This window comes from Hemicordylus capensis, chromosome 3 (assembly GCF_027244095.1).
Source record: "Hemicordylus capensis ecotype Gifberg chromosome 3, rHemCap1.1.pri, whole genome shotgun sequence".
NCBI lineage: Eukaryota > Metazoa > Chordata > Lepidosauria > Squamata > Cordylidae > Hemicordylus > Hemicordylus capensis.
The window spans coordinates 176,156,248-176,171,733 of record NC_069659.1 but is presented as its reverse complement, the minus strand read 5'-3'; positions in this window follow the sequence as shown (position 1 = coordinate 176,171,733).

The following is a 15,486-nucleotide window of genomic DNA, read 5'->3' as shown; positions in this document are numbered from 1 at the left end:
AAGAGAGATCAAAAGCTCTTATGGGGCACATTCACTGACAGAAGCACAGAGAAATTAGTGCCATGTCCACCAGGAAAAGAAGACAAGTATATGTAACTAACCCTTGCTGCTTTTCACTGGCTTTATTATAACATTATTGCAATTATTGTGACCCATTTAACAAAGAAATTACATTTGCTAATCCACAGGCAATTCTAGAATTAATCATTCTCTGCGGGCGGTTATTGATACATACATGTTTTTTATTAAATCTGAATGAAATTCAAGCCAATCTACCACTCATAAGATCATTAGCTTTCACCTTGTTGGGTCATTTATGCTTGTGTGAAAGGCATGCATAGAATAATTCAGGGCTCTTGGTTCAAGTAACATATCTATAGGAATTGTTACTAGTGAAGCTTTTCTGCAGGCTACCAGAAGCTGTCTCCCTGCTTGTATTTGAGTCTCCAGGCTTGGAGATCTCACTCTTGACATGCTCAGGAGCCTTATAGCATTGTGAGCTCTCTGTTTGTGGCACATGGGGTCAAGGCACTTAGATGACAGTGGGCCAGTCACCCCAGATATGGCTATTAACAAACAAATTGGAAAGGGGACCAGATGCATGCCCTCCCTGTGTGGGATACCCTAAGTAGTCCTCTAAAGTCAGTGAACTTTCAGTCAAGGCCACTCTGCACTCGGAGTGAACTGCCTCAGCCTCCCCTCCTTGCATTAAGGCTAGAAGCAAGCTAATGTGCCAATTAACTCAGCAGGAAGGATGCAAATAAGGCTCATGGAGGTAACTCTCCCCCCTCACAAAAGAGATTGAGTCAGTGATAAGGACCTCAAAGTGCACCCATTCAAAGCACTGATTGGATTATCAGACTCTCCATCCGTGAAGATTTCCCCTTCTCATTAGGGATGTGTGAAAGGATTTGGGTACAAAATTATTTCTACCTGAATCTGGCTGGTTTGGGTGATTTGTAGACAAAACAAATCACCCCTGTCCTCAATTGCCCAGATTCGGGTACAAAAACAAACAAACAAACAACCCAGATTCGGACCCGAACATTTTGGAGATTCGGACCTCCATTTTGTGGCCAAAGAGGGTTGGGTGGTCAAAATGGCCAAAGGGGTTGGGTGGTAATGCCCAATGGGTGGAAGCTACCACCCAGATTTCAAAGAAATTGGGCAAAGGGGTGATTTTAAAAGAATTTTTAAAGTTGGCGCATCTTTAAGCTTTTCTCCATAGGGAATAATGGGGATTTCAGCAGACTTATAGCTCCACGTTGGGGGGCACCTGGGTGGCCCAGTGTGGGTTGTGGTGGGTGGTAGTGCCCAATGGGTGCAAGGAAGCTACCACCCATATTTCAAAGGAATTTAAGCTTTTAAATTTAAATTTAAAATTTAATTAAAAATAAATAAATTTAAGGAATTTAAGCCTTTAAGCTTTTCCCCTTAGGGAATAATGGGGATTTCAGCAGGCTTAGTTATAACTCCCCAGGTTCTAGGAAGTTACCAACCAGATTTCAAAGGAATTGGGCAAAGGTGTGATTTTTAAAAGATTTTTGAAGTTGGCATGTCTTTGGGGCGGATTTGGGGCAGAAAAGGGGTTTCGGGGCAGAAGAGTGAGGCAGGGGGATAGTGCTATTTTTATTTAATAAGAAAAGGAAATAACATTATCATTTCTTGAACTTCCAACAGTTTCATATAACAATCCAGGATTCCGCTTCCATCCTTTGCCAACTCTCCCCCTCACAACAGATATTACAGAAAGGTATAAGTAATGTGTTAATCAACCCTCAGTATTAAAAAAACCCCACCCAAATCTTGGGTGTGGATGTGTGCATTCTTAAGAGTCCGTCCCTCCTGCTGTTTAAATGTCCACATGGCCCAAATTGTCTGTTTATAACATAAAAATACTGACATACTTCCATGCCAAGAAAGAAAGAAAGAAAGAAAGAAAGAAAAAGGGGGGGGAGAGGAGAGGATAGGGAGAAAGGAAAGTGACACGGAGATCTGTGGAGAGAAAAATACCTTGCAGCCTTTGGGTGGTGTGAGAGAGAGAGAGGGAGGGAGGGAGGGAATATTCTTGGAGGGCAATTGTCCTGACTTAGGGGATGTACTCTAGCAGCATGAGAGTTTCTGCATAATCTTCACCTTCTGCCATCTTGGAAAGTTGGAAGGTGAGAAGAGGGCCTTTCCAAAGCCTACTATTTTTCCGCCGTGCTAGAAGATCTCTGTGGTCAGTAAAGATACAATATGTTAAAATGTCAACATTCAGATATGGCTAAAATAAATACCACATATATCCGAATCACCAACTCTGTGCCACAATAAAGATGCCTCTGAAAGAGATTTTACTTTCATTTCTGAAGCAGCCAAGAATGAACTACAGAAATTGAGTTCGGGGCGGGGGGGGGAGTTGTGTCATAGTTTTAAGAGTCATAGTTTTATGTGTCATAGTTTTAAACCTACTGTAAAACACTTTGTATCCAATTCCAGCACACTTTGCATCTAGATTAGCATCAAATTAGTTTTATTGACTAGTTTTATTCAGGCAGTAAAATTAATCATTATTATTGGTTCTATTTTTATGATCCCATAAGTAGTGCATAAAATATCACAAATAAGTGCATCTTTCCAGATTGCAATGAAAATGGATGCTTGATGCAATTTTGCTGTTCTGACCTCCTTGCATACTACCCAGATTAATACCATTTAGGAAGATGTTTATTACAGGAAAGAAATAGTAAGGTGGGATAAATGTTGTGTTGCAATCTCTCTTTTAAAAAGAAGACTCATATCTGGAAATAAGATCTACTTTACATGAAGCCTGTATAGTATTAATGGAAATGTTACAGTTGGTTATTTACATACCAAATGTTGCATTTCCTCTCTGGTTTTCATTTCCTTTAAAGTTCAGGTATTTTTGAGAGGGGAAAGATCCCAGTGATTTAGCAGAAAATAAATGTTCATAACCCACTTTAAGGGCACTCGAGTGAGATTTCACATTTATTTTCTATCAAACTGAACACCTACATTTGATTCTCTGTAAACCAGACCTCTTTAAAATTGTAGAGTTTATCTTGAAGGATCTGAACAAGATCTCAGTTAACTGAAGGCTGAATTCTTTGCCTCCTCACACATTTTAAAGTTTTTGTACTTGCAGTAATTTAATATAGGCTGAATACCTACCTACCTACCTACCTACCTACCTATTTATTACATTTTTATACCACCCTAGCCAATGGCTCTGGGTGGTTTACAAACAAAGTATCATCCAAAAATCAAACCTAAATCATAAAATCTGAACAATTAACTATTTTTGAACTACAACTCCCATAATCCCCAGCCATAGTAGCCAATAGCCAGGGATTATGGAAATTGTAGGCCAACATCTTCAGGAGGGCCAAAGTTGAACAGCCCTGTACTAAACAGACTGGAGAGAATCAAGACTTTTAGCCTTTGCCTTTATACTTCTGCCACGAGACCCTGACTATTTGTTTAATTTCTTTAACCCAGCTTGCCCTGCAAAAGGTAGGACATACCTTCACAGCTACACCAAAGAGATTATGTTAGATAAGAGCCAGCTCAAGCTATATTGCTATGCTAGGCAAACATTAATTTTGCTACCTGTTGCTCTCAATATCTTCTTCTTTTCCCATCAACTCCTATTCCCTGCATCATAAGTGAATGGAGTGAGGGGAAAGGGATGGCAGTTTTGAATATCACTGAGGAGAGAATGGAACATTTCCAGCCCTTCTCATAGACACTGGTTTCCCAAGGTCTACAGATAGTGTTCCCTCCTTGAGAGTAACTTGGCACTTCATGAATTCTCAAGAACGTTTGTGTCTCAAGAATTCAGGAAGCAGGTTTAGGCAGCCAACTACTGTAGATGACCTATTGGAATGGGCTGATGTATGATAACCATTATTAAAAGGATAGTCAAAAGGAACAGAAGAAATGAAAGTGTATAATCAATCCCCATAGAGATTCATTATGAGGAAAAGTTATTAGACACCAAAGAATCAAAATATTTCAATATTCCTAAAATTTAAAATGAGCACTGCAGTGCCTTGCAGGTGTTTGTGTGTGTGTGTGGAGGGGGTGTAGTTGGCACATGACAGTTGACAGTTGGCACTGTCCAGTGACAGTCAAAATGAACAGTAGAAACAAAAGTGTCCAATGAATCCTCATAGGGATTCATTATGAGAAAAGGTTATTATACACCAAAGAATCCAAACCCTTGAAAAATGACTGCACATTTTGCTCCATAACTCAACTTCTACAAGGCCTAGAGCTTAGCTTTTTTAAAAAAAATGAAAGCTGGGAATCCGTTTTAGGGTTAGAATATGGTAACTTCGAATCCCCATTGTTTCCTATGACAGAAATGTTCAAAATAAGTAAAAACTTTTAAAAATCCATTAATATCAACCAAATGTCCCACTGCCTTGAAATTTGGGTGGTAGATGGCACCCATGGGGACCTACCCATCACCCAAAACCGGTGCCCCTAGGACCTTGTTAAGCGGTCTGAATTGGTCTAAATTCAAATTGAATCAAAGCAAATACAAATTGAGTCTGGGGTGATTTGGAGGGGTAGATTTGGATACAAAACAAATCAGGGGTGATTTGTTTGGGGCACAAATCGAATCAAAAAATCAATTTGTGCACATCCCTAATGATTATGAGGCGGTGTGTGAGGCAGCAGCTGAGTAGGATAGCTTTTCCTACTACCTCAGTAAAATGCTGGGGATGGAATCTAGGTAGGGTGTGCTTATCCTACAAGCCTACTGTGTCAAAGGTTACTGAATCATGGAAAAACAGAATCTCAGGTTGGCACCAGTCTTACAGACTATCTAATCCAACTTCCTGCTTGAAACAAGAATTCCAGAGTGACAGCGCCCTCAACAGATGGCTCTTCAGCCTCTGCTTGAACACCTACAGTGAGGGAGAGCCCAAAAGCCACCTGCGTAACTGTGGAATTGCTATAACCATTAAGAAGGTTATCTGAATGTCCTGCTGACATCTACCATACTGTCCATTGGATCTAGTCCTGCCCTCTAAACAAGTTCTTGCTCTCATCGATGTGACACTCCTTCAGTTATTTGAAGAAAGCAATCATGTTCTCCCCTTCTCTGCTCTTCTGGGCCACCGGGTCTTCTCCATGTTTGGGGAGAAGCAACATGTGCTGCCTTCAAAGGATAAAACAGCACCATATACTGTTAAGATAACACCTGGTGCTAATGCCCACACTATTATATGTACAGGCAAACACACAAACCAGATTCTGTGAGAAACCATACAAATGAAGAATCTAAAGCCTTTGGCTGTAGTGACAGGGGCTAGGGAGAGCAATTACAACTGCACAGAATTCATGGTGGTAACATTGATTAGGCAGTTGGCAACAATGTTGTATTGACATAATTTATCATTAATCATAGCAATTCAGGCTGACAGTAATTTAGTGTTGCATTATATGCCAATAGCAGCATGATTAGTTGCAGTCTGATCCTAAGCATGTTTACTTGGAGATAAGTCTCACTGGATGTAATATTCCTTGCAGGGGCATCGCCAGGATTAAAGGGGCCCACATTCAACAATGGAAGATGGGCTCCTCTTCCTTCTTCTTTTTGTGGCATCACCACGCCATCATATTTTAAAAAGAGGACATTTCCTCTAACCCCCTTCTGCTATAGGGGCAATGAGCAGCCACCTGGGATATCCTGAGTAAAAAACATACAAACAAAAATCCATTCCTTACAAGTTTATTTAAAAAAAAAAAAAAAAACACTCTAGAACATCAGAGAGAAAGGTTCTAGCTCAGCTGATGTGTGATGAAGGTTTTAGAGCAGGGCTGCTCAACTTTGGGCCCCCAGCAGTTTTTGGACTACAGCTCCCATAATCCTCAGCCACAGTGACCAATAGCCAGGGATTGTGGGAGTTGTAGGACATCTGCAGGAGGACCAAAGTTGAGCAGTCCTGCTTTAGAGACATATATCTCCCTTTCAGATTTTATAGTGGTTGCTGGGAGGCACTACTGTTCACAAGGGCGAACAGCTCAGCTGCATCAAGTGTGAAGTGGTCCCAAGTTCCTTTCATGGTGCCTCCCCAGAATGTGTTTCATTTGGGGAGAGTTTACCTGTACCTTACATCTGTCTCCAAATGTTTTCCTCACCTACCAAGGATGTCACTTTCAATTGAGAGCGTGCTCATATACCACAGGGGCTAGGCTGTCTGCAGGTGTCTGCTGCTGTTTGTCAATGTTCACCTCAGCCCCCTGAGAATGTCAATTCCAATAGAGAGGAAGAATATATCTGCATGAGGTAAGGAGTTGATGTGATGGAGATGACAATGAATGCTGTGGCTGGCATAGATTTTGCCAAGACTGCTCAAGGATTCTTGAGGAGAAAGGTTTTTGTTTTGATGGATGTTTAAATGCAAAAGCAGAGGCTGGGGTGGGGGTGGGGGGAATGTAACAGCACAGCTCTCAAGTCTATTTAAATACCTCCATTCGGTTTCCATCCCTTAGATGGTCATTTCGCAACCCAAATTATCATACCAATTACCTATAGACTGGAGTGCTATTTCAATTGTTACTGGGAATTATAAATAATTCTCATTTTTTAAAAACTTACTTATCTACTTAATTACTACTCTGCCTTTCTATTCAGAAGGATTTCCAAGGTGGCTGACATAAAACAATAACATGAAATTGCAAAATATGTGAACTATGGGCTGGTTTGCTGTATGGATTACTGAGATAATTTCTGCAGAACATTTTGAGGTGCGAGAAGACATTACATATAGAGTTCTTTTTGACTGTGGTAGAAGAGTTTCAAGCATTTAAATGTTCCTAGTGGAGAGTGAGTCTAAAGGCCAACTTTGACATTTACAAATTGCTGCATGTTAAGTCCAGCGGCTGTCCCTAAAGATGCCAGGAGTCCAGTCTAACTAGGTGAATTCCTGAAGGCAGTTGTTTGTTTACGCTGGAAATACAAAATCAACACAGTAACTGTCATCAACCATCAATAATTATTACTATTACAATTATTTCTATTATATAGCGCTGGTTCAGATGGCCTGGAGAACTACAGGCTTGACTGAACCACCAGTTCCCAGAGAACACTTGTGAGCCCAACTTCTGGTATTTGATGGCTATGCTGACTTTGAGTGTGCCGGGCAAACCCATCAATATCCATGTATCCTGCCCTATTTGTGATCTGAAACCTGGCATCTGTCCCCCACTTTAAATCTTGATTATATATGTCAGCTTCTGAACTGTAAATAGGGCAGGATATGCCAATGGTGGTGGGTTCACATGACACTGGTGGGTTTGCACAACACCAATGTTGGTATAGCTGTCCCAACACTGAAGGTCAGGCTTGAGAGGCTATTCACATGATGGGAGGCTAGCCCGATTTCCTCCCATCGTGAGAACCACCGGGCTCACAGACGACCCCGATGATTCTTAAGCGGGTCACCCGCTTAAGTAGCTTGGCACTTAAACCAGGTTTGCAGAGCGAGCACTCCACAAACCCGGTTTTTCTGATTGTGAGTTGCCACGGCACAGCTCCGCACCGCGGCAACTCACAAGCAACTCATGCTCGCACAGGACATGCTGGATTTTCCAGGTGGCACGCAGCCCCTGTTCCTCCCAACCCAGCCGGCTCCATAACGGAGCCAGCAGTCGTGTGGGTGGCCACTTCAGCCACCCGGGGCAGCCTGCCTGCTCGTGTGCGGGGAGAGCGGGCTAAGCCCGCTCTCCCCACTATCCATCCCCCAGTGGATCCCACTGATCATGGGAACCACCTCAGTGTGTTACAACAGGTAAGAAGATATGATTTTGGGTAGGAAGCTATCAACTTTGGGTTGTATGTATCAAATGTTTCACAAAAAAGTTCAGTTTTAAAGAGAGATGTGAAGTAAGAAAGAGAGGAGACGTTCTGCAGATGATCCGGAAGGGAGCTGCAGGCATAAGGGCCAGCAAGTCGACTCCAGAATGACTGCTCTAAGGCATAGTCATTTATTATAACTAAAAATATGTCGCTTTGTTGTGACATGAATGTAGAGTTACCCAGTCCATTAGGGGAGACTTGAAGTTACCCATTGTTCTAACATTTTTTTCCTTTGGGAACTTCCCTGATTTGTCCATCTCAGGATCAGCTTCAGAGTTTTGGTAAGGCAGAGGGCCTATTCTCACAATGGGAGAAAACTGGGCTAAGGGAGCTCGGTTTCCCCCCATCATGAGAACCACTGAGTTCGTGGACATGCCCGGTGGTTCAACAGCGGCTAGACCACCAAAGTAGCCCTCCCCTTAAATGAGGTTAGTGGAGCAAGCACTCCACTAACCCCCTTTTCTCGATTGTGAGTCACCGTGACATGGCTCCAGACCATGGCAACTGGAGAGGAGACCCTGACCCTGACCAAGAAGCTACAGGAAGCCTCCTGGCCTCAGGCGTCTCCCCAGAATGCCATACACACTTGCACGGGGCATTCTGGGACTTCTGAGGGCTGGGCAGCCCCCAATCCCTACAGCCCCAGCTGGCTCCATAACGGAGCTGGTTATTATGTGGGTGGCCGATCTGGCTGCCTAGGTAGGGCTGCATGATCATCTGTGGGGAGAGAGAGCCAAGCCCACTCTCCCTCCAAACCCCATCCGGCTCTCCACACTGCTCGTGTGGAGAGCCTCAGAGTATGCCACAGTGCTATATTACCTCGAAGGTCCAGTTTTTCCGCCCGCAGTGATTTTGTGGTAGAGTATGTTCATCTTAAGTTTTCCACTTTGCAAGATGACCAAGTATCCTGTTAGACAGTGGACTGTATATTCTAGTTACCATCCCATCCAGGTGCCAGAACAAGACAATGTTGAAACAATTTTCAGTGGTGCCAAGGATATGGTTGTTGAAGATCATGTGAAACTGCTAAGTCATTAAGATCTTCTTCTGAGTCTGCTCAGAATCTCCCCACCTTCAGAGGTGCATGGGGTAGCAATGTGAAACAGGTCAGCTAAGGTGCTCAGCTGTGGAAGTATGGTGTGCACAGACCTCTTTGGTCTGAACTCAACCAAATTTGGACTGAACTGTGTGTATGTGAACTGGATCAGTCAAACTAATTGGCTGGGCTGGTCAGTTCAACAAGCCAGCTCAAACCAGTTCAAAGAGATTTGCAATCAAACAACTCAAACTGGTCCGGTTTGCAGCAGTCCAGTTCACGTTCGAACCGGTTCTGCACATCCTATTTGGAAGTCCCTATTCCTGGCAATCCATCAGGCATCTCATGCATTTAGTGAGGAGGTAACACCAATTGTATGTTTTGTAGCTTTCAATGGCATTTTGTTTTATTGTCTTTTTTTATTGCTGCCTGTTGATTGTGTCTGTTTAGTATGTTTTTGTTTCATTTATTTTGGTATGTTATTGTTTAATTTATTTTGATGGTATGTTATTGTTTTAAAATGCTGCAGCTGCCTCAAGAGACTTAGACTGAGAGGCAGGATAAAAATATGTTAATAAATGAATCAATTCATATAAGCCAGAAAATAGTTTGCTTCTTCAATGGTTTTATCATTATTTCACTACTTTCTATAAGACTGTATTAAAAAGATAAGGCCCTTTAGAGGCTGAAGCATGCTGCACCTGCTCAAAGCCCTTTGCATGTTTTTTTTTTTTTAACTCTGTTCAGTCAAAATTTTAAAACAACATCACTACACAATTAATGATATATAAGTAACCAAGAGACAAGATACTATTGCCCAAAGACTATCTAGCTATAATGCCATCAAATTCATTCTCTGTAACAAATACAAAAAGAAAGAAATTATTTTCAATTAACTCTCAGTATTTTTAGCCCATCCTACAGCCATCTTACAAAGGAGAGAACCATACAAATGGATACTCCTCATCCTGAAAATAGTCATCTCAACTGCCTATAAATAAACTCCACCTCTCTACAAACTTGCCTAGGCTTAGTCCTTCTAGAGCAGGGATTCTCAAACTTGGGTCCTCAGGTGTTATTGGACTTCAACTCCCATAATCCCCAGCCTCAGTGGCCTTTGCTTGAGGATTATGGGAGTTGAAGTCCAATAACACCTGAGGACCCAAGTTTGAGAATCACTGTTCTAGAGCTTTTTAAAATAAGTTTTAAAAACTCATTTTATTGTCTCTAAAGCTATGTTCCAGACTGCTCCAAACCATCCATTAATGGATGGAGCGAATCACAATTCCCATTTTGTTACTATACAGACTCCAATTGCTGCTAACTAACTAGTCACCAAGACCAAGTCCACCACCAAAACCTTGTCCTTAATATAGCAAATACTACTGCTCTCAGATCCTTGGGAAGAAAGTCCTTTATTTTCATTAAAATTTCTCACCCAAATCTGCTTATTAATGGGCAGCTCCAGAACATACATATAAATTCCTGCTACACTATGTTTCTAGAATAGATCCTGATTTAAATTATAAATATGATTGAGTCTAGCTGATACCAAATACTAGGGCTGTGCACAATCACAAATTTCAGATCAGGGTTGAACCAATCCAATATGGAACCACAGATGTCAGTTCTGGATCCTTTGCACTCTTCAGAATGTTGCAATTCACTCTGGAATCCAATTTTTTACTGGTGAAAATTCCCATAGAAATCTATGGGGAAGGTAGGGGTGTGCATTTTGGAATTTTCTCGTTCTGATTTGTATCTGAATCGAAACACCCCAGTTTTGTTTTTTGATGTACTTTCCCTTTCAATACTTAAATTAAAAAATGTTATACTCAGTGAAAGACATTCTACACATGCTTGGAAGCACCTAGCCTGACATGTCAGGATTTTCCTGAGCAAAAGCTAGCAACAGTCCCTTGAAAGTTGCCAGTTCCTTCTTTATCCCCTCTGAGAGCAGATCAGGATTAAATTGTTTAAGAGACTGCCCAGCACTGCTTTTTTGAGGAAGCAACTTAGACCCCCAAAGCAACCCCAGGACCCACCAATTCCCATCACCTATGTATATTACAGAATGGGACAGGAAGCTGCCTTTTAATTTAACAATGATGCAGCACTCCTATCTGCTGATTGATTGCTGCAGCTACCCCTCTAAATGCCTTTCTGTTCATTCATAGCAGAAATAGGAGCTACATTCCTACTTTCTGTTGGAGATGGAGTTCCAGTGCATCGACCTTTTGCACCAACTATCCTAATGACCACTAGGGGCATTGGGAGTAGAGGTAGTTGGTGAGCGTCTCCTTACCTGTCCCTGCTTGCCTCTGCTCTATGACCCCTGCTTTGACTCATCAGGTACTTCCTGTAGTGAGTCAGTCCTCTTCCTTTCCTCCTAGAGAGAAGATGGAAACATCTCTCTTTCTCTCCCTACCTATTCATTATGTAGCTGATAGATAGGATATGTCTTTCCTATCTCAAATGTACTTCACCAATAAATTAATTTAGTTTAGACTCTACAGTGATCTCCATGCGTGCTACTTAAATAGCTGCAACAACTAAACTCTGCACTCTGTAACTGGAGTGGTAGCTTCCTTGGTGCTTTGCTAAATAATCACAAACCCCAACACTTTCCACATCAATTTCCTGGAAGGGAAAATGCATAAGAGATGCTGCATCTAGCACTGCCAATTGGCCAGAATTTTACTGGACAAGGCAGAATGTCATCCTGCTGGCCAGCTGCCGGAACAGGTCGATGAAAAGGCAGAAAAATACAGCCTGGTCAGGGTCTAACTTCCAGAGCAGCCAAACTCCACACTCCTGGATGAACAGGTGGTCTTCCACTCTTGCACAAGAGCACAAATACTTTCCGGAGCAGGCCCGCTGACACTCAAACGAGGCTTTAACAGAACACTTCTGTCATGTGGTCAAGTTTCTAAAAGTTTTTTGCACTCTTGCCTAAAAATTCAAGACTGCCCACACTTTGCGGACAGTGCTGCATGGGCACTTCTTTGGGGACAGTGTCAGACTAGTACTGCATGGGCACCTCTTAGGAATGCCCACATTCGGCTGCTCTGGATGTCAGCCACTTTTTAAAGTATTTGCCCACTTGCTGTAAATCTACCTTCAAATGATACCTATGAGCACTCTGCACATGCTCAAAGACAACCTGTCCTTACACTTTTTTTAAAGCTGCTTTCCATCAAGGGAAAGATGTTTTGCAGAAACTTGGGAGCATGTTGCCCTTTGATTCTTTAAAAAAACAAAATCCCACGCCCTCCTCCACATGTTCACCATCCACAATTTCAGACCATATGAAAAGGGAGAGGAGGAGGAGGAGGAGGAGAAACTTAGAACCAGCAAATTGTTTTAATATGAATATCATACAACACAGCTGAGAATATATTTCTGTTCTATGGTTCTGAATGGATAATTCTATAGAGTTTGCAGTGTCAAATAGTACAGAGGGTAGGTATGGTTTACTCAGCAGACTACTTTTCCTTTTGGTGAGCATTGCCATGCTTAACATTTCCTGTTGTATTGATCTCTCATTTGCAACTCACTAAAGCTTGCAGCCTTGTTGAGATGATGTGTGGGGGGGGGCGGGGGGAAGCTTTGAACAAAAGGTGAAGCTAGGGAGAATGAACCACCAGAGCACAAGATAAAATCATTTGGGTATATTATGCTGTTACACACTTCCCTGAATGGTGAGAAATTCCAGAGGTGGAGTGGTACTAGGGTTCCAATGGGAGAAATCACTGGAGGTTTGTAATCTTTGATTTATTTACAAATATACAAGTTGATCATTGGATGGAGTTAAAATAGCAGAACACTTTCTTACATGTTAGCAACAGATCACATCAGATCCTTAGCGTCACCCCTTATACCCTGTGTTTTAGCTTTCCCACCCAGCTTTTTCATCCCAAGCTCTTCCAAAGCTTTGGTTTTCTCTTTGTTTGTCTCATTCTATATCTCTTTCAGTGGCCACACAGACACATGTGGCTGAGGGTGTGTTGTGCACATGTGTGGGCATGTGTGATGTTACCTTGCACTCGCATCAGTCCCTCTCATCCATTGGATGCGTACTTGCCATCTTGCAAGACTTTTAATGGTGCTACCATACTCTGAGGGGGAGAAAAGCTATATGGCCTTATCAGAAACATCCACTGGCGTCCTGCACTATCAGCCAGTGAGCTGCCCAACAGAAGAGTTAGAATGCTGAATTGTGCATTTTGTGACACAAACATGAGATCTTGCAAAAATATTGTCAGTTATGTATGGAATTAGAAAGTACCATTGTTCACTCAAAAAATTAAATATGGCATCACAGTATTAAATCTTTAAAAATATCAGAGTCATTCAAATAGGGATATGTATCTGAGAATTGGCAAAAATGTTGTCAGATGCTTATGGTTTTAGAAAGTAATGTTAGCCATAAAAAAAAAAATCCAATAATAGTGGCTGTAAATAAATATGGTGTCATTTTAAATGTTAAAAAGAATCGGTTTCATTCAAGCAGTGATACAAACCAGAGATTTGGCAGGAAAGTGGTCAGATGTTGCTAGTTTTTAGAAAGTAATGTCAGCTACCCAAGGAATCCAATATGGTTATGATGGCTAAAAATCCAATATAGTGGCTAAAAATAAATATGACATTGTGATATTAAATGTTATAAATTGTCAGATTCATTTGAACAGTGATACAAATCTGAGATTTGGCACCAATATTGTGAGATGTTTATGGTTTTAGAAAGTAACATGAGCCACCCAAAATTCCAATATGGTGGCTAAAAATAAATATATGGTTGCTATATTAACATAGCCACATTAAGAAAACACTTGAATAGGAAAACTGTATTCAAAGTATTTCAATCAGCCCTCATGTTACTGAGATTTTCTTCTTGTTGTTTTTTAACTTTTTGGTTTACACTCTGTCTATGCCGGTTGCAACTGCATAGTCACTGGTCACTGGAGCAGGCGGGCACAGGGCAGGAGAGAAGAGATACTAGTCATAATCTTTGTAACCACTGCTCCATGCAGCTTCCAGATACAGTCGCACTCCCCCCAACAATCCGTGCATGGCAGCAATGTAGCACTGGCATGCACATGGAATCTGTGCATGTGCTGAAGCCGTTTATTTATTAATTTATTTGATTTATATGCCGCCCTTTCAAAATAGCTCAGGGCGGTTTACAATTAAAACAAACCACTAAAACAGTAAAGAGCTAAAACAAATTATAAACACTATAACAACAATTAACAATTTAAAAACATTTAAAACAACAATTAAACAATTACAGAGATTAAAAGCCCCGAAATAAGGTTAGAATATTAAAACCGATTTAAAAACCCTGGAAAGCCAGGCCAAACAAATACGTTTTAAGGGCTCTCCTGAAGGCTAACAGATAATTCAAATTACGGATTTCCGCAGGGAGCGCATTCCACAGCCCCGGAGCAGCTATAGAGAAGGCCCGCCTCTGAGTCACCACAGACGAGCTGGTGGTAACTGGAAAAGAACCTCCTCAGATGACATTAATGTGCATTGGGGATCATGCAGAAGAAGGCACTCTCTAAGGTAACTCAGGCCTAAGGCGTTCAGAGCTTTAAAGGTAATCACCAGCACTTTGTATTTTGCCCAAAAACATATCGGCAGCCAGTACAATTGTTTCAAAACAGGTGTAATATGGTCTCTCTGGGTTACCCCAGAGACCAATCAGGCTGGCGCATTCTGAACTAATTGAAGTTTCCAAACTACAAAGGCAGCCCCACGTAGAGAGCATTGCAATAGTCAAGCCAGGAGGTTACCAGCTGGTGCACCACTGTTCTGAGGTCATCCTCCTCAAGGAATGGGTGCAGCTGTCAAATCAGCCGAAGCTGGTAGAAAGCACTCCTGGCCATGGCCTCCACCTGAGATACCAGGGTGAGGCCTGGGTCCAGGAGTACTCTCAAGCTGTGCACCTGCTCCTTCTGGGGGAGTGTATCCCCATCTAGCACAGGGAGATCTAACTCACCCCTCAGATTCTGAGCCCCCACAACGAGCACCTCCATCCTGCTTGGATTTAGCTTCAATTTGTTCTCCCTCATCCAGCCCATTACTGCCTGTAGGCAGGCATTTAGAGAATGAGTGCCATTTTCTGAAGATGAAAAGGAGAAGTATATTTGGGTGTCATCAGCATACTGATAACACCCAGCACCAAATCTCCTGATGACCTCACCTAGCAGTTTCATGTAGATATTGAAAAGCATTGGTGACAGAATGGAGCCCTGAGGGACTCCATACTACAGCTCCTGCTTTGAGGAGCAACTGTCACCAAGCTCCACCATCTGAGATCTACTCGAGAGATAGGAACGGAACCACTGCAGAGAAGTGCCCCCTATTCCCAACTCCCTCAGGCCACCCAGAAGGATACCATGGTCGATGGTATCGAACACCGCTGAGAGATCCAAGAGGACCAACAGAGTCACACTCCCTCTGTCGATTCCCTGGTAAAGGTCATCCATCAGGCCGACCAAGGCTGTCTCAACCCCATAGCCCATTCTAAAGCCAGTTTGAAATGGGTCTAGATAATCAGTTTCCTCCA